Below are 25,939 nucleotides of genomic sequence, written 5' to 3'. Positions count from 1 at the left end.
GTGCTTTGTTTGTGAGGTTACTTATTGCGAGACTTGCGTTGGGTGATGGCTTGATCAAGGGTAACACGGTGTGGTGTGATAAACCTCTTGACCCACCTGATAAGCACCAGGATCTTTTCAGATGTATAGGAACATGGTTTTTTCACTTAAAACTTCTTGCAGAGATTAAGTTTAACTACTTGTCACATTAAAAAGGTTAAATAAAGCTAAAATTAAGATGTGTGGACCTGGTGGCCGCATCCTATTTGACTTTGTGTTCTCTCCGTTTATGAACAGAGGCGGCTGGTCCCCGAATAGTTACAAGACAGAAGAGGTGAGATCTTTTGATTGACAAGTGAGAAATGCATTAGATCATTCCTCCTGCCAGAGTCTCTGGTTCTCGCTGTTAAAAATGTCAGCTCCTCCAAGTTTGAATGGCAGCCCGAGGGGCTCAGAAGCCTTTTGTTTTCTGAGATCGAAACACAAATTGGTTGTATGCCTTGGAACGCTCCATTTCGAGCTGTAATTTCATCTTTTAGCTAAGAATCGCACAGTACATGAGCAAAGTAGCCTGTAAACAATAATACAAAAAAATAAAGAAATAAAGCGGGTCATGTTTCTGATGCTCCGCTCCACCAGTGGTGCTGACCTCTATCACACCGAACATCTCCAGGCTGATTGCTGTTCCCCGTGGCTTCTCAATACGAAGAAAGGACCAAACAAAAAAAAAACAACAACCCCTGTTTCATCATAAGTTTAATTTCCCTTTCTTAACAAAAAGTGACCCCTGATAATCTCTTGCCCTCCTTCTTCATGTCACATTCACTGCAGTTGTTGCCGGAGAATAGATTCCAGCAAATCTATTATTCCTTCTTTGAAGACAGGAGCTGCTGAGTTATTTACCCCATACGTAATTTTATTTATCACGCTATCATATAAGAAGTTATTCATAGAAAATCAGAAAATTATTTAGGATCCTGTTATAATGTTTTGATGCGTATCACCGACAGAGCCCACATCAAAGCGGGGGTTCTGTCCTCGGACATACTATTTCATCCTAGGACAGAAAGGGGTTAAAATAGGGGGACGCCCCCCAAAAAAAGGACTTGGGGTCCCCCTATAATTAATAGCCAGAAAAGGCTGCGGGCTAATATTCATAGCCTAGGAAGGGACCATCGATATTGCCCCCCCTCCCGGCTACAAACACCAGCTCATATCCGCCCTAGAAGTGGCACTTAGCCTCTCTCTTCCCACTGCCCTGTAGCAGTGGCATATGGGGTCATAAGGGGTTAATGTCACCTTTTGAATTGTAAGGTGACATCAAGCCGACTTAGTAATGGAGAGGCGTCAATAAGACACCTATCCATTACTAATCCTATAGTTGTTAATGGGTTAAATAAACACCCACATGCAGAATAAAGTATTGTAATGAAATAAAATACCACACAGTTTTGTCATCTTTATTTTTCTGCCAATCCATGCGACGCCCTCGATCTCCTAGAAAAAAATAATAAACCAACACAAATACTCCCTGGTCTGACGCAGTCCTTTTAATCACGAGTGTCCCACGACGATCTCCCCTATAAACCTGTTACATCTATAGGCCTCCAGAGACACACTGACAGGAGACAATGGCTCCTGCAGTGTTAGGTTCAATGGCCTCTCACTTTACGGCACTGCTGCGTGAGAATTTTCCCACGCAGCGGTGCTGCAAGTGACAGTTTGAGCTATACTGAACTCACAGCGGAGGGATACAGTGCGGAAGGATACCTTCCGTCATTGTATCCCGGAGCCCCTGTAGAGCGGTCGCATCTGCTGATGTCACAGCCCCCCACGGGAGATCGTCGTGGGACACTCGTTATTAAATGGATTACATCGGATCAGGGAGTATACTGTTGGTTTACTATTTTTACATTTTGTACAGGTGATCGATCTCTTCGGGGATTAGCTGTATGGTGAGTATGTACTGTATGTGTATATGTATGTACTGTATGTGTATATGCGTGTGTGTTTTTTTTTTTTTTCTTTTTTACACTTTAACACAGTAACCGGATGATGTGGCTACTACTGTCCCATCACCCGGCTACCTGTCACTGTAGCAGGCATAGCTGGATGGGACTAGTAGTCCCAACGGACGATGCCTGCTTACACACAGCCCCGCACACTCGTGCACACACACAGATACATGCAAACACCTGTACTCAGACACACACATCTTCTCCGCCCACACAAGTCTCCGCCCACACAAGTCTCCGCCCACACAAGTCTCCGCCCCGATTTGCAGTGTTTCTTGCAGGCACATCCACCACAAATCTATTTTTAAACCTGCGGTTTTGCTGTGGATTGGCCTGATGCAAGGGAAGTCAATGCGTGCAGAAATGCTGCAGATCTGCAAAAAGAATTGACATGCTGCGGAAAACAAAAAGTTGCGATTCCCCGCGTTGTTTTCCACAGCATGTGCACACCAAATGTCAATTTCACATTGACTAACCTTGCTTGGGCACTACACTACAGATTTGATGCAATTCCGCACATCCAAAAACGCCACAGATCCGCATCAAAATCTGCAGCGTATGCACCTAGCCTAAGAAACCTCTTCACCTCAGGCATCATTTTGATCAGTTTAACACTGCCAACCTGTCAATGCCTGTAGTTTGCTTAGCAAAATCCTGCTGACACGTTCGCTTTAAAGCTGATGCGTAATGTCCTTCCAACTTAGTCCGTTTTACTTTAGACATGTCATGAAGTGCAAATAATTACTCCTTGCATATCAGCCTAAGTGTAGAAGGTGTGCAGGTAATGAGGAGACCTGTGGGGACGGCATTAGTTCCAGAATACTGGAGACGCTTATATTGCAAAAGATCCATAAATAAGGTTATTGGGGAATCCCAGTCCCAGAAGTTAGCAAGAATTAAACAGACTAGTTAGATGCTTCCCATATCCATGTGACATGCGTATGTACAGAAATGACTCGGGGCCTCTGTGGACCCTGTAAAGAGACTTCTTGCAAATCCCGACTACCTGGCGCACGTGGATGTCTGATATACAGACCGCTGATATATATACTCAAGACCATTGACGATTTTTAAGGCTATTTTATAACATTTTAATATGTGGTGTTTATTTCTGATTACTTAAAGAAAAAAAACTATAATTTTTACCTGTCATTCCTATCAACTACCGTTAAAATTAGTCATTCCTTTAGGAGTCAATTACTTCCAATTTATTTCCATCGGAAGCCTTCATCCCGTCTCTTCAGAAAATGCTGACCGTAGAAAACAGTGCAAGGCTTAGGTGGAAAATGAAAACCTATCAAATCCACAGCGAGGAAAGAAATACCTTGTAAACAAAAGCATCGTTCCTCGGCTGAGATTATAATATCACATTATTCTAATTGCATGAACACCTGCTATGTTTTCCCAGAAAACCTGGATTTCGAAAGGCATTGGAGAACTGCAGAGATTCAGACTGAGAAGCCCAGAACTCTCGATTAGATTTGGGGTGAACTTTTTGCGATCGGCTTTCACAGATGCCTAAACAATGAGGCATTTTGCCCAAAGCTTGCATTTGTGTTAGATGAGGCCAGATCCTCAACCACTCCAGCATTTGTCATTTTGGCTGTAATATTTTATGGACTGTAAATGGAATAGATGAGATAAAGTAGTGATGAGAGGACCGATATGTTCCTGAATGTCCTCTCTGTCGTCCCATTGTAGAATACACCAAAAACACCACAGTTGGCCTCTGTTCATCATGAAGTGGCTATTCAGCTACACACATGGACAAAATTGTTGGCACCCTTCTGGTAAAGTAAGAAAAACCCACAATGGTCGCTGAAATAACTTGCGTCTGACAAGGGAAGATCCATATTTTTGCACCTTGTCAGCCAGTAGATAGAAAAATATTAAGATTTGAGAGTCCTCAGTGGTTTATGCCTTTTTAATGGCTAACTGAAAAGATAAGAAATTGTGAGCTTTCTTGAGTAGTCTCGAAAGCTTGCAATTTGTTACCCTCTTTTTGAATCTGATAAGTAATTTTCAATTCAAATTTACTGATTATCCACTAATGAAAATCAGACATCGCTTTTTAATTGTGGTTCAACAGAAAAAGAAAAATATTGGAAATTTCCTGGACAAAAATGATTGTACCCCTAGAAAATAATTTTAATCTAAGGCATGTCCTATAATTAACATCACAGGTGTCAGTCAGTCTGCCTATTTAACGGGTGAAAAGTAGTCACTGTGCTGTTTGGGATCATGGTGTGTACTATACAGAACATGGACCAAAGAAAGTTGTAGAGAGCTTTCTCAGATTATAAAGAAAATTAGAGACAAACATGGTAAAGGCTATAAGACCATCTCCAAACAGTTTGATGTTCCTGTTGCTACAGTTGCACACATTACTTAGAAGTTTAAGGTCTGTCGGACTGTAGACAACCTCCTTGGATTGTGACCACAAGAGGAAAATTGTTGATATATTTAAGATGTGGGTGATACGAATGGTAACCAAAGAGCCCAGGACAACTTTCAAAGAGATTAGAGATTAACTCCGAGGTCAAGGTACATCAGTGTCAGATTGCACCATCTGTCGCTGTCTTGGCCAAAGTGGATTTCATGGAAGATGACCAAACAAAGAGGAAAACAAATTAAGTGAAACTGAAATTTGCCAAAATCAAATTGACAAGCCACAATGCTTTTTGTCAAGTCTCCTCAGCTCTGTTAGAATCATGAAATGTTGGAATGGACCTCCAGGGTCTTCGTTTCCAACCCCCTGCTCAATGCATGATTCACTTAACCATCTCAGACAGATGTCTGTCCAGATTCTCATTGAAGGAGAACTCGCCACCTCTCATTCACCAACACTAGAATGAAGCATAAAAAGAAAATAACATTATACCTACTGTGAGGCATAGTGGAGACTCTGTTATATTTTGGGACTGCTTTGTTGCATCTGACACAGGGCGTCTTGAATCTGTGCAGGTTACATTGAAATCTCAAGACTATCAAGGCATGGTGGCGCGAAATGTGCTGCTCAGTGTCTGAAAACTTGATCAGTCTGAGTCACAAGTCATGGCTCCTCCAACAAGATAATAACTAAAAACATCCAAAATGGCGAAGAACGAATTCTAAATTTGTATATCTTCGTACACCCAGATCAGCTCCCGATCACCAATTTTCAAATGGTCTAAACTGGGTGCATACATTCTGCACCGTTCATTATGGACCTTTCATTATGCACCTCTGGATCTACTACTCTGGAAAACCCAAGACTAATCTTCAGGAATGCTCCTGAATGAGAGTTGAACTGCTAGGGTCACATTGCGTTATGTGACCGCGTTTAACGGACTACGTTACACCGCGGCATAACGCGGTGTTAACGTAGTCCATTAACGCCGCCATAGCCTGTAATAGTGAGCGCGTCGCTAGCGCCCGCCCACATTGGGCGGGCGCTAGCGATGTCGCGTCATTTGAGTGACGGACCTCGGACGCTGCTTGCAGCGTCCGCGGCGCGCCCGAGGTCCGTTCCTCGCTAGTGCAGATCGGGGATCTGCGCTAGCGGGGACGCCGAACGCGGACCCTAGGGAAGCATTGCGTTAGCGCAACCCGCTAGCGCTATGCGCTTAACGGATTGCCCTAACGCAATGTGACCCTTAGGAACAGAGGCTCTGTTGTGCGGCTGGTCGAAATTGTGTGCTTTCCTGTGCTGCAAGCAAAGTAAATTTTTGCCCCTTCAACATTAGAGGAGCACAGGGGCATTGAGGATGGCCCCGTTCTAGCTTTAAAGCAGCTCCTGCAACCTCAATAACGAAATCTTGCAAGCACGTACTCCTTGCCTCAGAAACCGACCACCTCTAATAGAGTGCTGAGGTGGACGGAAACCTAACCAATGAGCTCAAGCAGTATGGAATTAAAAATCCCTCTATTCTTGAGAACAAAGAAGTATATTGCAAAGTGGCTTGTCTTTACAGGCTTTTTGAGGTCTTATCCATTTATGCTGATACAACCCTTTTTAAATAAACATTGTTTTTAAGAATCTGCAACATGCTTCATTATTTCTAATTAAAAATGTTAATTGTATTATGCCATGATGTGAAGATTCCATCAAATCAAAGAAATTTTCGCTGCAGGTAGGGCCAATAGGTCTTATTCTAGGACCCAAGTTTTTACCCAAAACACTAGCTTACTTTTCATGTCACTAGTAATAATATGATAATAATTCGTGAGTGTAAACCCAAAAATTGGGTAAGAGTTTGCTGGTGAAGGTCACATAGATGATCTCAGGACCGTTCCCATAGTGTGAGACATCGGCCATTCACTCATCAGAATAGTAAAAGTCTTCAGAGATGATCAGATAAGTCCTAGTGGGCTTATGTTCTGTAAGCGGTGGAGGTCTGGTGAGACGCGCGGCACAGGTACCACACTCCACTGTCACACACTGGGATCCCGAAACATCTGCTTGAATATGCTGAGAGTTTGACAATGCACTAATTGAATTAGTCTTTTTCTGGGGTTGCAGGCTACACTAATTGAATCTGAATCAGCCGTGTGTTTATCTGCAGATTTGTGAAATGAGAAAAGCTGAAACCACTGGGAGCAGCCTGACTGCAGATATGGCCAATCAAGTGTACTGTGCTGCTCTCTAATGGTCCCGAGCAGTATTACTGGATCTCGGGGGGGAACGCGGACGCCTTGATGATTTTTTTTTTTTTTTCCATATGCAGTAATGCATTGCAACAATCTAAGAAAAAAAAAATAGTAATAATATGTGCATGTATGTGTGTGTATATATGTATGTATATATATATATATATATATATATATATATATATATATATATATATATATATATATATATATATATATGTGTGTATATATATGTATGTAATTAAAAAAAAATAATATATATATATATATATATATATATATATATATATATATATATATATATATATATATATATATGTATTATAAATTGTGAGTGTTCTTATTGGAAGTTTTTTCCTTCCAATTTGGGAATTTTTAGATGTTCTGTTTTTAAGAAATGATCTGCATAATGAGCAGGAACTGGTAAACAAGTGCTTTTCCAAATGTCTGTTTTAACTACCATGGGAAGTGTCTGCCGTGTCCACAGAATTAGTCCTATGATTAAGAACAGGAATTTGGGCTTCTTGAGGTCTTAAAGGGATTGTCCACTACTCGGACGACCACTTCTTAAAGTGTTTAGCCTCGATAAAATAAATAAACCTATACTTTTCTCCCGTGCCGGCTTCGTTCCAGCGGTGTTGCTACTCGCGGTCCCGGGGCTGTGATGCCGTGGGATGATACGTGATGCCCGGCACCCGATCAGCGCTGCCGTCTGTGTCCGCCTTCTAACAAACTGAACATGAAGCGGAGGTCCGGGCTGCAGCTGATCTCAGACTTCCTCTTCATGTTCCTTTCAACAGTAAGCAAGGACAGTGATGCCTGATTGGGCAGCGGGCACCACGTGTCATTCCATCGCATCAGAGCCCCACTACCGCGAGTGCCGACACCGCTGGAATGGAGCCGGTTCACGAAGGGAGTATAGATTTATTTTATCGGAGTCGAACATTTGGTTGAAGAAGGGGTTGTCCTAGTAGTACCCTATAAAGGTTGGATTGTTCACAAATTATAACCTTATAATCTACCGTAAGTGATGAATCGTTTAAATAAAGAAAGGGAGTTCATTTTCGGCAAGCTCTTGTAAAAGATAGTTACTTTGTACTGTAGTTCAATAACCCGGGAACCTGGATATTCCGATAAATCCAGAAACAACGTACTTTACTTACACTGAGAACCTGTGGAATCATGTCGCCGCTGAGGATCTGTTCTCACGTCACTGTCAATGCCAAGCATTTTTGTTGTGATTTTTCACATAAGAACCGTGGAATAGACCCTTAGGACACAGTGACATGAGTTATACCTTATTAGATCTCTTAATATTAGCTTGGATATAAAGTTGAGAAGACTAGAAGAGCTGCAGAAAGGATATTATCTAAGTTACAGCAAACAGCCCAGTAAATAACAAATGTCTGGAATTGGGGTCTTTATCCCATTCTGCTCCTGGGCAGCAATCTGGTGACTGGATTCCCTTCTAAATAGAATTTTATACAAGCTAGATACATTTGTTTTTGTATTTTAGAGCCACAGAGAGAGTCTAAACTAATGTTTTGTAAAAAAAAGAGCGCAACCCTCAGAATGTAAAACTGAATTATGAAAAAGTTAGCTAACAAAAACCACTTGTTTTAATTGCTGCTATAGTGAAACATTGCATTTTCTTTCCCTCTAGAAACCTGGATGAGACCAAAAATATGGCAAAATGCCGTTGGAGTAAGGCCTAAGTGTGCATGCGCACATAGTCTTTTCCAGGTTGATAAACTCAACAAGGTTTTTAAGTGTAAAAAACTGCTGCTGGAAATGTTCCTGAAGTTAAACGTGTGTTTTTTTTGGCTGGTAGTGTTTTTTATTTTATTTTTTTGGCGCTTTAATTGCTTAATTTTTCTAGGCATTTTCTAGACATTTTACTTTTAACTCCATTCTTCAACATTAAAGAATCCGCTGGCGCTTGTAAAACGCCCCTAAAGTGTCCCGAGTGTCAGACGCTGGAAGAATGGACAGCTCGCTTCTTTTAATCTCTTGGCATCTTTGAAGCGGCGGTTAAATGATGCTAAAAGACTAAACAAGCAAGTTGTGTTTGCACAGAAATGTATAGGGTCATTCTTTTGGAGTGTTTAGTAGAAAAAAAGCCCTTTTAAGTGAAAATCTTGACGTAGCTCCAGGATCAAGATCATTACATACTCTTTGAAGGAGCTTCCTAAAGGTATGTGTAAACCTATGGGAAACCGAAAACGCTGTACCAGTGCTGCGGAAAAAACCGCACGGAAACGCAGCGGTTTACATTCCGCAGCATGTCAATTCTTTGTGCGGAATCCGCAGCGGTTTTACACCTGCTTCATGATAGAAAATTGCAGGTGTAAAACCGCTGTGGAATCCGCACAAAAACCGCGGTAAATCCGCTATAAATCCCCAGGAAAAACGTGGTGTTTTTGCCCTGCGGATTTATCAAATCCGCTGTGGAAAAATCCGCAGTGGACCATTCTACGTGTGCACATACCCTTAACGTTTCGATGGGAATGCATTGCCTATATTACACACCGTGCTGTTTTTCTCATGCGGAAAAAGAAGCGACATGTCAATTCCTGAGGCTTTTCTTCTGGAAGGAAATGGTCAAGATTTGACCACCGAATCTATAGAAGCGGAAAATGAAGCCTTCCTTTTAGCCTGTATTGTTCTGACTATGGGACCAGAGGACTAATGGCTCTCGCCCCCGTGTTGTCTAATAGGGACTTAGATGATGAATTCGACACATAGTTTGCTTCTCCTACCTCTTTGTGACACTACGGTAACTTTGAGGTTCTGCTGTAGTGTTCAGATTCACATTGGCCAGGTTGTTCTGTAAATTAAACACTGACAGCTACCCCGAGGGATGCAGCCAAAGTATTTATGATGATGTGCTGATTACACAAAATACACTGCAAGCACAAAACAGCTGCGGAGAACAAACCTCTCGAAATGAATACAATTAGGACGAGCACCCTCATTGTTTCCAGTGGTGAGAGTACAATACAGCATGCTAATGAAGAACTGCGAGACTCTCGAAGAACGTCTGGCCTCTATACCCACTTTACATGTGCCTAGCGCCCTGCCACCGTTCTGTTTGCTCTTCGTTAAAGATGGAACAGAATACATTATATCTACCTCCAGGGATTATTTATTTTTTTCTTTTTTTGTTTTAATGCTGTGTATGACCTTTTTGTAGCGAGAGCTACTATATATGCACCGGCAGAGAGTTACTATGGGCGGATGTGTGTGGGCTCGTCCGTGTGGCTGGCACCGTGCCCCTACAGAGAGGTCAGCATCGCCTTATACCTATAAAGTAATGATTGCAATTAACAGTAAACTACTAATTTCTGACTATTAGCTGTTATTTTCAAGACTGGTATTTATTAAAATAAAAGGAAAAAAAATATTCCTGAGGTGTTAGAAAACCTCCGAATGCTCTTGGAGGACAGTAGAGGAGAGGCTTGGTTTCTGGGCAGGGCTTTATATTTCTAGTATCCAATTGCAGAGTTCTGTTGGTTCGGGGATCTGGCTACAGCTAGTGACCGTATAGGTCCAGGACTAATCTACTATGACCAACCTCTATCAGTCTTAAAACTACCTGCCTTTAGTTGTGCATCTTCTCCCATCGCCACCAAAATGATTCTGACCTGTGGAGGCATAGACCCCCTAAGACCTCTGCAGGTGTTCTGTGTTATCTGCGCCAAGACATCAGATATTTTAATTCCTGAAAGATGCGAGCTGGGGCTTCGATGGGACAACCTTTTTCTAGCTCATGCCACTAAAGATCAATCAGATTGAGATCTGGAGACTTTGGAGTCAAAGTCAACATCATGAACCATCATGTTTCCTAAGCCATTTCAGAATAATTTGTGTGGTGTAGTTGGGGCATTATCCTGCTGAAACAGACCTCTATCATGAAGGAAAATCTATGCCATGAAGGGGTATTCTTGGTCTATACAATGTTCAGGCAGGAAGTACAAAATACATCCACGTGAATGCCAGGACCCACGATTTCCCAGAAAAGCTTTGTCCAGAGCATCACACTGCCTCTGCTGGCTTGTCTTGTTGCTATCATGCTAACTTGGTGCCATCTCTTCAACCAAGTATTCAACATACACGTCCATGGCCATCCACATAATGTAAAAGATTCATCTGACCAGGCAACCACCTTCTATTGCTTCATGGTCCAGCTCTGATGCTCACTTGACCAACAGCCACTTTTTGTAGTGGACGTGGATCAGCGTGGGCAGTCTGACCAGTCTGTGACTACACAGCAAGCTGTCTTGCATTGCGTGTTTTAAAAGCTCCTCTGTGGTATTGTACCGTATAAGCAGTCCTTCTGTACCCATGCAGAGTAATGATCTTTGGGCACCCAAGAACATGTCCCATTTTGCCGACTGTCCTTCCTTGGACCTCTTTTTGTTACGTGCTAACCACCGCTTTCGGAAAGACACTTCAAGACCTGTCATTTTGAAAATGCGCTGATGCCGTTGTTAAAGCAATAGGATTTGGTCCTCGTCAATGTCGCTCAGAGCCTTAGGTGCCACCCATTTTGCTTACTTCCAACCTATTGACTTGGCTGTTTTCGTGCTGCCTATTATGTGCTATTGTGCGCCACATTGATATTTTATTTTAGATGCTTTTTTTGCGCCTCTTCCTACAAAATGTTTATCGGGAAAGAGATGTGGTTTAGGATGCACCACATTGTGCCAATTTGTGGACTTCTCTGAAGGTGATATGAAAGCTGCCTAAAAATGTGCCAAATGCATCATCCAGCACAAGCCACTGTGATAAATTAGTGCATTTATTAAAGGGGTCGTTCACTACTTTATATCGATGGCCTAGCCTTATAAGCCATTGATACCAGATCTGTGGGGGGTGCAATCCCCAACGTCTCCACTGATCAGCTGCTCTTGGTGTCGGCTGGAAGTGATCAGCCACGGAGCAGAACGGCTTACCTCCCTCATCTTATAGTGGCCACATTGGGGTACTGCAGATCCACCCCTAATCATGGGAATAGGATCAGTTGTGTAATACCCAACCGAGACCACAGTTGACGGAGCTGTGCCCGTTGCTCTCCGCAGCTGATCACTTCCGCTTACTTGCACAGAGGACAGCAGATTGCTGGTGCCGGGGGTCACACCTCCACCGATCTGATATCGATGACCTCTCTCTAGAGTAGGCTATCAATATAAAGTACTGGGGACCCTTTTAAGATAATTCCAGATCTGTCTTTCACTCCACGACTGATAACTGTATCCGTCGGACAATTTTTATTTATCTTTTATTTTTTGCAGAGGAACAGGTTTTTCACCTGCAAAAATGCCCGGCGGCTAAGGTTACCCTTAAACACCATGTCCAGTCTTGCCTTCTATTGTGTTCGTAAGCCTTCCCCAATTGTATCCATAGCGAGTGTATGACTCCCATCCCGCATCGGTCTCTTCAGGACTATTCCTTGAGCGCACAAGAACGAATGATCCCGCATGCCCCCCACGCCTAACGCGGATGAAAAATCTCGATCCCGGTTGCATTTGTCAGTTGCGTTGCATAAAGTGCGGCTCCGTGATTAGTCATCGGCGAACATGCGAGGATTCCATATATCACCGTACACTTTGTAATAGCTCAATTTACATATAAACTAGCAAAATCACTGATGCCAAGATCCGAGTAGATATCCTTCACCTAAAATTATATTTCCCCTCTGTAAAATGTCAGCCGACTGCAGCGCGGAGTCTGAGTTATTGCCGAGTTAATTTTTACTAATCACAACGGTTACATATACGGAGGGTAATCCGGAGGCACGCTATTATCAAAGGTTATTACCTTATTACATGTTTCAATCACTCGAGACCATTTCTGATTTGTTGTCCTCGGTTTGCTGACATCCATCCCATGTGGCAGCCTGACTTGTGTGTAATCATCTCGCTTTAATCAATAGAATAATTGATAAACCAGATAAGATTTAAACTGATTAACTCCCGGCAAACCTCCGGGGAGGCTGGGACTCACTTAATTCTGACATGTGTGTTGTGTACCCCGCAGATGAGGAGCAGGCTGAATTATCTGTTTTTATCCGCTTAATGATGGGGAGGGTGTTAAAGTCAAGTGTTTAATTAACCCAGCAATGGGCTGCGCTGTCACTTACACATAGAGCTGATTGAAATATCTCAGGGAGAATACTGAGCAGGAATTGTGATGTGGCACTGAGATGGAAGATTACTTTCTCAATGCATTTGCTGGGTCACTGCCCTGAATATCTTGGTGAGGGAAAATGCATTCACTTTAGGGGGGAAGAAACGAGCATTTAAATAAATTCTCCCCTCTCTGATCTGAAAGTTAACTAAATTATACAGAATTTTTTTTTTTTTTTCTTCTTTAGAAATTTTCACCAACGTCTCTCTGGCGATCAAGTAGCGCCTCCGCAATGTATCTCATTATCCTGCTGCATTAAAAGCAGATTGATGGAGTCATCATCTGTCCTGGTTTACCCAAGGACTAATCAATGGCTTGCTGTAACTACAGTGCTTTATGGGGCTTTGATTTGCTCCTTTTTAGATATTTACATTATTAGTATATTATGTGTATAATCTTTAGCTCCCATGGAGGGTGGTAAAAAGGCGCTGACACGGGGCAGTCGCGCAGCTTAAGGTCAAGAAGGCCATTCTTCGGGGAATCGGGAACTTTTGTTTTAGGTCTTAAAACAAGAAATGATTATCCAGAACTATATTCAAGCCTCTTAGTGATCCTGTAATGAGCCTAATCCTAAAAAAAATAGCTTTTTGTACAGGCTGTTTAATTATACATTCATACTTTCCAACTGTTTTTTGGTAGGGCGGTCCTTCAAACCGGATTTGAGGCAGGGTCGGGATTAGCAAAATCGAATACGAAAATAAACATTTAGAGGGGCAACTCCTGGGTATTTGGGAGGTAGTTTCTTGAGCTTTTAAGTGACTGTCCACTGCTCTTACATTGAAGGCCTATCTATAGGATAGGTCATCAGTATTAGATTGGGAGAGATCCGTCCCACCAGCGATGTGCCGTTGGTACTTTTTTGCCGCCAGACAAATGTAAACGTTACCGCCCTGTACACTTTTTAGTGGCCACTCTGTGTTACTGCAGAATGATCCTAGGGTAGAGACTTGATAGATGGTGGTGCTTGTTGTCAGATCCGGTCAGTCTTATTTTGATGACCTATGGAGAGGCAGGAGGGAGGATGAAACCTTATCGGAGCGAGTGAAAATTAGACACCTTGTTGTTGGCAAGTGTTAGATTCACAGCTACACTGCTCAATATTGATGTACAGTGTCCTCCATGCTGCTGCTTCTGTGCGAGGGACTTGGGGAACAGGATGTCCTCTTCACTGTAGACCTTGTAGGGGAGCCTCTAGTGCAGGAGAGCACAACTTCTGTCCTCAAGGGCCACCATGTGCATGTTTTCAGGATTTCCTAGTATTGCACAGGGGATAATTTAATGACCTACACAGGCGATTCCAATAATGCTAAGGAAATCTTGAAAACATGCACTGTTGGTGGTCCTTGAGGACTGGAGCTGTGCATCCCTGCTCTACTGTATTCTTCTTTTCATCATAGACTTGTATAGGCAGCATATAACCTGATCTCTCAGTGAATCTGGAAACTTGTCTCTTGTCCGGAGAGTGATTTTTATTTTATTTTAAGTAGTGAATTTTAGATGATTTAACAGTTTAGAATGAGCAAAGTAGAGGTACTGAGCCCTGATTAGTGGAGAAATGGACATTTTTATATAATAGGGTTACAGTCTAGGATCTTAAAATTTAAGTTATGAAAATTTTCAGTGGAAACTTCACCGTCGAAAGTCATATTTTTACTATTTGTGGTCGACATTTCTTGCCACGTAAGTTTTTCTGACTTTGGTCTGCCCATAAAGGTGAAATTGCGTATTCGGGATCCGGACCACGAGGAGCGGCGCAGATAGTGGAGTCTACTTTTGCTAGATTATCAAGAAGTAGTGGAACTTTTAGTTTCGGAAGTCGTAGGTAAAGAGACATTTTTTTCCCTCTTCAGACATGAGCTCCACAATCTCTATATACATCTGTGTCTTCACCTGCCCAAAATGAAATTGTTCTCAAATGTTGGCGAGTGTGCAAATACATCAGAGCGGTTTTATTTTTCAGTGCATGATACTTTCCAATTACAGAACATCGTTGCCCTGGTAGTAAATGCCCCGGTCCATTACTGACATTTTAATGAAATGACTGTGAAAGTGCGATTCCTGCCAATGTCCAGGAAGTATTGTCTGCTGCAACTTGATGCCGTGACTTTAACTGTTCTTGGCAACTGCAGCTGCGATGACAGCAAACAAGGAGCTTTAGCTTATACATAGGGTGCCACTTAGCAGCGGGGCAATAAATCCAACCTCTGGGCCGTATAATACGTGCTGTGCGGTTTTGCTTTGTGCAGATCTTTTGTACTGGGAAATCAGGGGACTGTAGATTAACTTCCAGAACAAAACCTACTCATCTCGTAAAGTAGCTGCTAATATCATCACACATACGTGTATCTGTTTCTGGGGGTTCTCAGAACTGAAGGTATTAACGATACAGTTGCGTTATCGGAGACAGATATATTTTCTGGATTAGTTGCCTGTCAATCCATTGAAGAGCACAGTGGTCAGACTCTGCGTCCAACGGAGAATAATACATTTTAATCAGGTTCACTGCTGGGGGGCGATAGGATAGACTTCAGATTTGGTGTCATGTCTTCTGTTCAGTCAAGGTCATTTTAGGTTGTGTAATGTTACTTTTAAGCTACCTGCACACTATTCCTCCCGATTCCCTCCATGTACTGTACATGCTCGATCCCCTTGTCGGCCGCTGATTTCATGTGGGTAGAAGGGATCAGGCATGTTTAATTTCAACATGTCTGAGCCAAACGCATTAGTCAGTTGCTCCTACTAAAATAAGTATTTTTAACCTGACTTTCATACATTGCCTTGAAAAAGTATTCATACCCCAAAACTCTTTTTCACGTTATTTTTCACGTTACATGCTTAAAGCGAACCTGTCACCCCCAAAATCGATGGTGAAGTAAGCTCACCGTCATCAGGGGCTTATCTACAGCATTCTGGAATGCTGTAGATAGGCCGCCGATGTTACCTGAAAGAGGAGAAAAAGACGTTAGATTATACTCACCCAGGGGCGGTCCCGCTCCGATGGGTGTCTCAGGTCCAGGACAGCGCCTCCCATCTTCATTCCATGACGTCCTCTTCTGGTCTCCGCGCTGCGGCACCGGCGCAGGCGTACTTTATCAGCTCTGTTGAGGGCAGAGCAAAGTACTGCAGTGCGTAGGTGCCAGGAAAGGTCAGAGAGGCCCAGCGCCTGCGCACTGCAGTACTTTGCTCTGCCCTCAACAGGACAGACAAAGTACGCCTGCGCCGAAGCAGCAGCGCGGAGACCAGAAGAGGACGTCATGGAATGAAGATGGGAGGTGCCGGAGCAGACCTGAGACACCCATTTGACCGGACCGCAGTGGGGACCGCCCCTGGGAGAGTATATTATAACCTCTTTTTCTCCTCTTTCAGGTAACATCGGGGGCTTATCTACAGCATTACAGAAAGCCCTTGATGACGGTGAGCTTACCTCACCATCGATTTTGGGGGTGACAGGTTCCCTTTAAATACTACCTTTAAATGTTTTATATTTGCATTTTTTGTGATCTCCCAGCACAAATTTGCAAGTATTTGTGAAATGTAAATGAAATTATACATTTTTTTAGTTTATTTTAAAAATATTAATATTGTGACACGCATTTGTATTCAACCCCCCTTAGTCTATACTTTTGTAGGACCACCTTTCCTGCAATTACAGCTGCAAGTCTTTTGGGCTATGTCTCTACTAGCTTTGCACATCTAAAGGTTGAAATTTTTGCCAATTCTTAATTGCACACTAGCTCTTCTAACTCATTGTGATTGGATGGAGGCGTCTGTGAACAGCAGTTTTCAAGTCTTGCCACAGATTCTCCATGGGACTTTGGTCTGGACTATGCTTGAGCCATTCACACACATGAATATGCTTTGATCCAACCATTCCATTGTAGTTCTGGCAGTATGCTTAGGGTTGGTGTCTGCTGGAAGGTGAGCCTACATCTGTCTCAAGACTTTTGCAGCCTCAAACAGGTTTTCCTCCAGGATTGCCCTGTATTTAGCTTCATCCAGCCTCCTATCAACTCTGACCAGCTTCTCTGTCACTACTGAAGAAAAGCATCCCCACAGCATGATGCTGCCACCACCATGTCTGACAGTGGGGATGATGTTTTCAGGGTGATTGTAGTGTTAGTTTTCCACCACATATCAGTTTGTATTTAGCTCAACAAGTTCTACTTTGGTATCATCTGTTCAGAACACAACACCTTGTTCCACATGCCAGCTGTGTCCTCTACATGGCTTTTTGTAAACTGCAAACCGACTTCTTTAGCTTGCTTTAAAAAAATGTATTTCTTCTGGTCTTTATGGAAGAGTGGCATGATTTGTGGAGTATACAACTAACCATTGTCCTGTGGACATTTGCAGTTCTTCCAGAGTGTCCATGGGCCTCTTGGCTGCTTCTCTAATTAATACTCTCCTTGCTTTGGATGTCAGTTTAGTTGCTCTATACCTCATCTATTTTTGGGATGATGGATTGAACAGTACTATTTTTATGACCTAACCCTGCTATACCTTTCTCTACAACTTTATCCTTGACCTGTCTGATGTGTACCTTGATTTTCATGATGCAGTTTGCTTGCTAATGTTCTCATACATGCAAAAAATGGGGGGAAAAGTTTGCAGGATGTGAATACTTTTTCAATACACTGGCGTATAAACTTTTTTGGGCTTCTTTTGCATGTAGATATTCTCTTGAAGCAATCGTTTGATGAAGAAATACCTTGTGTACATATGTAATCCGATAGGACATCATGTGAAATTGCTCTAACATAGACATAGGGTACAACATATAATGCGGCCATTGGCTGTAAGATCAAAGTTGCATGAGCCTGTTGGCAATCTAAGGTCAAAGTGGTCCTTGAAGAACTGGGAATTATATATATTTTTGTTACCTAATCTGTTTCTACAAGATTGCTGATGTGCCCGATGGCCTATTCCCCTTTTCCTAGTAAAATAAACCCCTATCTTGGCATAGGGAGAGCAAGTATATTTATAGGGAGATCGAGGAAGGTGGTTGTTGTCTAGCAGCCATCTTCTGTGTATGACCAGAGAGCTTTGTGACTTCCACTTTCCCTTCTACAAAGCACACTGAACTTCTGTGCAATAATGTTACGTTGAATGATGTCTGTAGTTGAGATTTCACGTTAGCAAATTTCCAAGCGGCATTACCAAGATGTTCCAAGCTTGCAGACCACCTCCATTGTTTCCTTGTGACATGCCTTACCGCGGAGTTGCAGGCATCATGCTCACCGAAGATCATTTGGCTTATATGTCTGCCAATTATGTAATGGCCTTTTTTTTCTCTCATTGGTGGTTTAGCAGGTTGCTGTTTTCGAAATGTTGTCGTTGCTGTATGGAAAACCATCTCAACCTGCTCATACTACTGGGTGGGCTTATGGTGGGCTTGTGCTCTTGCACAGAAGCTTCAGTGTAAAGAGATGGGAAGCAAGGGGTTGGTTAAGCAAAGTCATGGGGCAGGTGGAGAGTTTCCGTTCATTCATTCTCCTATTAAAAGTTCCATTGAAGATTAGGAAGGTGCAGCTTCTCTACTGAAGCGAGTGGCAGGCGTGGTCCATGGGTTTTTAATATTTTGGCTATGCTTGGAGAAAGTATTAATGGAGAAGAGCGTCACTTGCGATTTCCGGATTTTAAAGCGTCCGCCCACAAAGACCCAGATCCTATAGACTGATCTGATCCTGAGATGAGGGGTGAGCATTGTATTGACTGTAGACTTTCTATATTAGCTGCCCCAGGAGAGTCGATAAGAGACGAAGAGGCCTCTCAACTGAGTGCTCCTGATCCTTCATTTCAACGATCAGTATATATCAATATAATGGCCTCACATTGAAAAAATAAGTAAATACCTCTGCCCGTCCCCCCGCTTATCTGGTCTCTTCAGATCCTCTGTAGATCTCCGTACAGATGTCAGACGCAGAGAGGGGGGAATGATGGGAGAGGAGATGACGCTCTGTCCTCCATCATTGCTGTCAACTGTATCGGCATCTAGGATGCCAGTCTAGTTGAAAGTGCGATGCCAGACGGGCCCAATATACTCGGGGGACTCGCCTGGCATTGTAGGCCAAATATAGTCGCCCTGCAGGGCTGATTTTGCCCACGGGCCAGTTTTTGATGTTTGTTCTAGATAAATGTGTGGGATAGTTTACAGTCCGTGTGTAATGTTTGTATCATTTCTTTTCTCTCTTTGGGTACTAGAGATTACCAGTGCACTCGATATGGCTGATCCAACCATCCCCAACACTATTAGTAATGTGTTTGTATAATCTATATAATAATTATATATATATACCGTATATTATTAAATTTTAGCTTGTTTGGGAGGACTACTAATTATAATATATGCGGCTTTTAGCTAAGAAACTTATTTGTAGGGATTAAGTCAAACTTTGTACAAAGTGTTCCTCTACCAGTTGACTATACATTTTCAGATTGTTATAAATGTAAATCTCACCCCGTCCAGCGCAGAAAGTAAATTATATTAACGAACGCAGCAAAACGGGTTTTAAATATTAAATAGTAAAGATTAAAATTGTTATTTTAAATGAGATCGGTATTTCTGGAGTCATTTAAGGATTGTCTTATTAATCACATTTCTAGGAGTAAACAGGGTTTTTTTTCTTACAACTTCTGCCCCCTGGATTATTAGTCCTAGTAACCAGATAAATAAATAATGGATCTTTGCAGGGAGCTCATTTACGCTGTATATTAGAGACCGTCTTTAAATAAAAGTAATTAGACTCTTTTGTCTACCAGGCTTTTTTTTTTTTTTTTTAATTCCTCATTGAAACAAATCTGCAGATGGAGCCATTGCTGAACATCGCATTGGTTGATTATTTATAAGTGGTAACAATTAATTTTACTCTTTTGATACAGTGGAGAACATTCATGATAATTAGCGCACCGGATACAGCGCTGGAACCAACGGCAAGCGGATCACAAATCATTTTTAGTACGGTTCAGAAAATTAAAGCCCACAACTATGGCGTTAAAAAACGAAAGTCTCATTTTTATGTAATTACCTGCACATAAATTCCCGTAATTGTTCCCTTAATAGTATATTTTTCTTAATGTAACGGCATGCTACAGTTCGTCTGGATCACTTAGACTGAGGTGGTTACACAAAGTTTTATTGGTTATTGTGGGTTTGAATGTTTTGCATTTTTATTTTTTTTTAAAGTTGACCATGTTTTATATGGCAAATTTATCAAACTGACTCGTCTTTCGAATACTTTGTGATTCATGTACATTGATGCCAAACTTATGCACTCACAATAAAGGGGGCGAGGTATCCAGCTAAACGTGCCAGTACTCAAAATGTGGCACAATTTGCACCCAAAAATAAAACCACCTTCTTTCGTGACTTGCACGACTTTTTTTTCCGACTGTACGACGCATCAGACCATAAGACGCACGTAAGTTTTAGAGGAGGAAAATAGAAAAAAAACTTATGCAAAAAATGTGGTCATAACACTGTTATGGGGGGTGGAGCTGCTGCTGACACTGCTATAGGGGCAATAGCCCCCATCCTGATATATATGTCTCCATCCAGGTATATATGGCCCACCTTCCTGGTATACATGGCCCCCATCATGTTGCACACAAAAAAACCCCAAACAATTCTACCCACCTTCCCTCTGCTCCCTTGCAGCGGTGTCCTGTTCTGATGCCAGCAGCTGATTTTAGCATTTATCAGCGCATTACTTCACTGCCATGTGCCCTTACACACTGACATTAGCTTACAGAATGCTCACTGCTCCACACCCAGGACTATGGGTGTGGAGAGCAGTGAATAGTTACCTTCTTTAATGGCAGGAACACTGCACAGCTGGGCGATCACATGTGCCCAGCTATTAAAGAGAATGAATATTCACTGCTCTCCACTTCCATGGGAGATTGAATATTGTCACTTGGTGTTTGCTACTTCATTTGAGAGCAGCATAATGTAGGAAGGAGAACCCTGATTGCAGTGTTGTATCACTTTGTTTACTGGGTGCAGCAGTTCTGATCATAGATGATTGGCAGGCAGCTTTTTGTGTACCTTGAATATTGACAGTAAGCTTCTTGGCAGGGTTGGACTAGGATGCACGTGGGCACCAGTCTGGACAGTAGAATCATAAAGTCATAGAATGTTCTAGTTGGAAGGGACCTCCAAGGTCATCGTGTCCAACCCCCCCCCTGCGTCTAACCCCTCTGCTCAATGCAGGATTCAGTAGACGAGCTGACAGATGTCTGTTCACCCTCTGTTTGAAGACTTCCATTGAAGGAGAACTCACCACCTCTCGTGGCAGCTTGTTCCACTCATTGATCACCCTAACTGTCAAAAAGTTTTTCTAATATCTAATCTGTATCTTCTCCTGTTCAGTTTAATTCCATTACTTCTCGTGTTTCCATGTGCAAATGAGAATAATAATGATCCCTCTACACTGTGACATCCCGTCAGATATTTGTAGACCGCTATTTAGTCTCCTCTTAGCTTTCTTTTTTGCAGGTTAAACATTCGCAGATCCTTTAACTGTTCCTCGTTGGACATACTTTGCCGTCCGCTCACCATCCTGGTAGCTCTTCTCTGAACTTGCTCCAATAAGTTCTATAAAAAAAAGCAAAGCCCAATAGCTTGTATAGATGACACATAGGAGGATCTTGCCGTCGCTGGGTCCAGCTATGATTCTCCGCGGTGACGTACGTCAGGGCTGCATTGCACATAACACTTTGTAGATGGCATATATTCTGTGTGTCTCTAAAAAAAAAATCCGCCTGGTATATTCTTTGTAAAACATTGTAGTCAATAGACAACATACGCCACTTTGAGTATATAGTGGCATAAATCAAAGTCTGAACAGTCAACCACCAGATGCATCTAACAGGCTGAGACGCAGTTTGCGCAAACCTATTCTGGCCTAATTCCTCCGTCTCGCCCGTTTCTGCGCCATAAAGGACACTGCACAGTGATGACCGTTGTAGATTTTGGATTTGACCCACGCATTATTGGAAATGGTGATAAATGCTGTGACATGGCGTATACATTAGTATATCCTTCTTTCCCCACCCACCACCTTCTTGTAGTGTTGAGGCCTCCACGCTGGGCTCCTCATCTTTGTCAGGTTAATCAATAGGCACCGTATGGAAGAGGGTCAGTAATCAGTGTCATCAGGCCTTTAAATCGTGTTGAAAATTTGCTTAAAGCCTGGGCCAATTAACATCGAGATGATGAATGGCTGGCGAGATAGGAAGAGCCTGCCGCTCAGGGGCTTTGTGCACAGGAGCAGCTCAGCTGTTGTGCGGCAGACACCAGCCTCTAATATCCGCCATTCATGTGCTCTCCGTCCACCCACTCTTAATGATAATGTCAATCTAGCAGAATATACACACATTGGACTTGTCACGACTTAATAAATCAAAGGAGTTTGTCAAAGGCATTCAGATAGATTAACGAGGCAGCGGCAATAACAAGTCGAATTTGCATAGAGAGTCGCCCGAATCTCAGTAAATTATGATCCTGGTTTTTTCATTTGATTATTTGCTAATGTCTCAGGAGAGAGAATGATTATATTAGCATTTACAATTTACTCCAGCAGCACAGATCCGAGGTATAAAAGACCCTCTCACAATCCAGAGGTACTGCTTGGTTCATGCTTTCATGTGTGTATATGCCGTGTGTCTGTGTAATGTGCATCTTATATAGATGCTTGTATGTAGGTGTTGTATGCGAACGTTTGTTTACTGTGTGTGTCTGTTATATATAGATGCTTGTAAGTAGGAGTTGTATGCGAACGTATGTTTACTGTGTGTGTGTCTGTGTTATATAGATGCTTGTATGTAGGTGTTGTATACGAGCGTATGTTTACTGTGTGTGTGTCTGTTTTATATAGATGCTTGTATGTAGGTGTTGTATGCGAACGTATGTTTACTGTGTGTGTGTCTGTTTTATATAGATGCTTGTGTGTATAAATGCTTGTATGTAGGTGTTGTATGCGAGCGTATGTTTACTGTGTGTGTGTCTGTTATATATAGATGCTCGCATACAACACCTACATACAAGCGTATGTTTACTGTGTGTGTCTGTTATATGTAGATGCTTGTATGTAGGTGTTGTATGCGAACGTATGTTTACTGTGTGTGTGTCTGTTATATATAGATACTTGTATGTAGGTGTTGTATGCGAGCGTATGTTTACTGTGTGTGTCTGTTATATATAGATGCTTGTATGTAGGTGTTGTATGCGAACGTATGTTTACTGTGTGTGTGTCTGTTATATGTAGATGCTTGTATGTAGGTGTTGTATGCGAACGTATGTTTACTGTGTGTGTGTTATATATATATGCTTGTATGTAGGTGTTGTATGCGAACGTATGTTTACTGTGTGTGTCTGCTATATATAGATGCTTGTATGTAGGTGTTGTATGCGAACGTATGTTTACTGTGTGTGTGTGTCTGTTATATGTAGATGCTTGTATGTAGGTGTTGTATGCGAACGTATGTTTACTGTGTGTGTGTCTGTTATATATAGATACTTGTATGTAGGTGTTGTATGCGAGCGTATGTTTACTGTGTGTGTGTTATATATAGATGCTTGTATGTAGGTGTTGTATGCGAACGTATGTTTACTGTGTGTTTGTTATATATAGATGCTTGTATGTAGGTGTTGTATGCGAATGTATGTTTACTGTGTGTGTGTCTGTTTTATATAGATGCTTGTGTGTAGGTGTATGCGAACGTATGTTTACTGTGTGTGTGTGTCTGTTATATATAGATGCTTGTATGTAGGTGTTGTATGCGAACGTATGTTTACTGTGTGTGTCTGCTATATATAGATGCTTGTATGTAGGTGTTGTATGCGAACGTATGTTTTCTGTGTGTGTGTTATATATATATATATATATATATACACTCACCGGCCACTTTATTAGGTACACCATGCTAGTAACGGGTTGGACCACCTTTTGCCTTCAGAACTGCCTCAATTCTTCGTGGCATAGATTCAACAAGGTGCTGGAAGCATTCCTCAGAGATTTTGGTCCATATTAACATGATGGCATCACACAGTTGCCGCAGATTTGTCGGCTGCACATCCCAAAGATGCTCCATACAAGGCAGGATGGATCCATGCTTTCATGTTGTTTACGCCAAATTCTGACCCTACCATCCGAATGTCGCAGCAGAAATCGAGACTCATCAGACCAAGCAACGTTTTTCCAATCTTCTACTGTCCAATTTCGATGAGCTTGTACAAATTGTAGCCTCAGTTTCCTGTTCTTAGCTGAAAGGAGTGGTACCCGGTGTGGTCTTCTGCTGCTGTAGCCCATCTGCCTCAAAGTTCGACGCACTGTGCGTTCAGAGATGCTCTTAGGCCTACCTTGGTTGTAACGGGTGGCGATTTGAGTCACTGTTGCCTTTCTATCAGCTCGAACCAGTCTGCCCATTCTCCTCTGACCTCTGGCATCAACAAGGCATTTCCGCCCACAGAACTGCCGCTCACTGGATTTTTTTTCTTTTTCGGACCATTCTCTGTAAACCCTAGAGATGGTTGTGCGTGAAAATCCCAGTAGATCAGCAGTTTCTGAAATACTCAGACCAGCCCTTCTGGCACCAACAACCATGCCACGTTCAAAGGCACTCAAATCACCTTTCTTCCCCATACTGATGCTCGGTTTGAACTGCAGGAGATTGTCTTGACCATGTCTACATGCCTAAATGCACTGAGTTGCCGCCATGTGATTGGCTGATTAGAAATTAGGTGTTAACAAGAAGTTGGACAGGTGTACCTAATAAAGTGGCCGGTGAGTGTATATGCTTGTATGTAGGTGTTGTATGCGAACGTATGTTTACTGTGTGTGTGTCTGTTATATGTAGATGCTTGTATGTAGGTGTTGTATGCGAACGTTTGTTTACTGTGTGTGTGTTATATATAGATGCTTGTATGTAGGTGTTGTATGTGAACGTTTGTTTACTGTGTGTCTGTTATATATAGATGCTTGTATGTAGGTGTTGTATGCGAACGTATGTTTACTGTGTGTGTGTCTGTTATATGTAGATGCTTGTATGTAGGTGTTGTATGCGAACGTTTGTTTACTGTGTGTGTGTTATATATAGATGCTTGTATGTAGGTGTTGTATGTGAACGTTTGTTTACTGTGTGTCTGTTATATATAGATGCTTGTATGTAGGTGTTGTATGCGAACGTATGTTTACTGTGTGTGTGTGTCTGTTATATATAGATGCTTGTATGTAGGTGTTGTATGCGAACGTATGTTTACTGTGTGTGTGTCTATTATATATAGATGCTTGTATGTAGGTGTTGTATGCGAACGTATGTTTACTGTGTGTGTGTATCTGTTATATATATATAGATACTTGTATGTAGGTGTTGTATGCGAACGTTTGTTTACTGTGTGTGTGTCTGTTATATATAGATACTTGTATGTAGGTGTTGTATGCGAACGTATGTTTACTGTGTGTGTGTTATATATAGATGCTTGTATGTAGGTGTTGTATGCGAACGTATGTTTACTGTGTGTGTGTCTGTTATATGTAGATGCTTGTATGTAGGTGTTGTATGCGAACGTTTGTTTACTGTGTGTGTTATATATAGATGCTTGTATGTAGGTGTTGTATGTGAACGTTTGTTTACTGTGTGTGTGTCTGTTATATATAGATGCTTGTATGTAGGAGTTGTATGCGAACGTATGTTTACTGTGTGTGTGTGTTATATATATATATATGCTTGTATGTAGGTGTTGTATGCGAGCGTATGTTTACTGTGTGTGTGTTATATATAGATGCTTGTATGTAGGTGTTGTATGCGAACGTATGTTTACTGTGTGTGTTGTATGCGAACGTATGTTTACTGTGTGTGTGTTATATATAGATGCTTGTATGTAGGTGTTGTATGCGAACGTATGTTTACTGTGTGTGTGTTATATATAGATGCTTGTATGTAGGTGTTGTATGCGAACGTATGTTTACTGTGTGTGTGTCTGTTATATGTAGATGCTTGTATGTAGGTGTTGTATGCGAACGTTTGTTTACTGTGTGTGTTATATATAGATGCTTGTATGTAGGTGTTGTATGTGAACGTTTGTTTACTGTGTGTGTGTCTGTTATATATAGATGCTTGTATGTAGG

At 42.0% G+C, this 25,939-nt stretch overlaps 1 protein-coding gene across 9 annotated transcripts in view; it reads left to right on the top strand.

Moving 5' to 3' along the window:
- BTRC (beta-transducin repeat containing E3 ubiquitin protein ligase) overlaps nucleotides 1–25,939 on the top strand; it is a 344,864-nt gene that overhangs the window by 122,236 nt on the left and 196,689 nt on the right. The window contains exon 1 of one of the 9 annotated variants that reach the window (XM_077258622.1): nucleotides 278–313. The exons of the other annotated variants lie outside the window; for them this stretch is intronic. The gene's annotated coding sequence lies outside the window, so the exon portion shown is untranslated. Of the gene's footprint in view, nucleotides 1–277; nucleotides 314–25,939 lie in introns of those variants that run through there. 9 annotated transcript variants of the gene reach the window in all.

The sequence above is a fragment of the Ranitomeya variabilis genome, chromosome 4, assembly GCF_051348905.1.
Source record: "Ranitomeya variabilis isolate aRanVar5 chromosome 4, aRanVar5.hap1, whole genome shotgun sequence".
NCBI classification, from domain to species: domain Eukaryota; kingdom Metazoa; phylum Chordata; class Amphibia; order Anura; family Dendrobatidae; genus Ranitomeya; species Ranitomeya variabilis.
The sequence above is the reverse complement of the archived record's forward strand: the minus strand, read 5'-3'. Positions and strand labels throughout refer to the sequence as shown.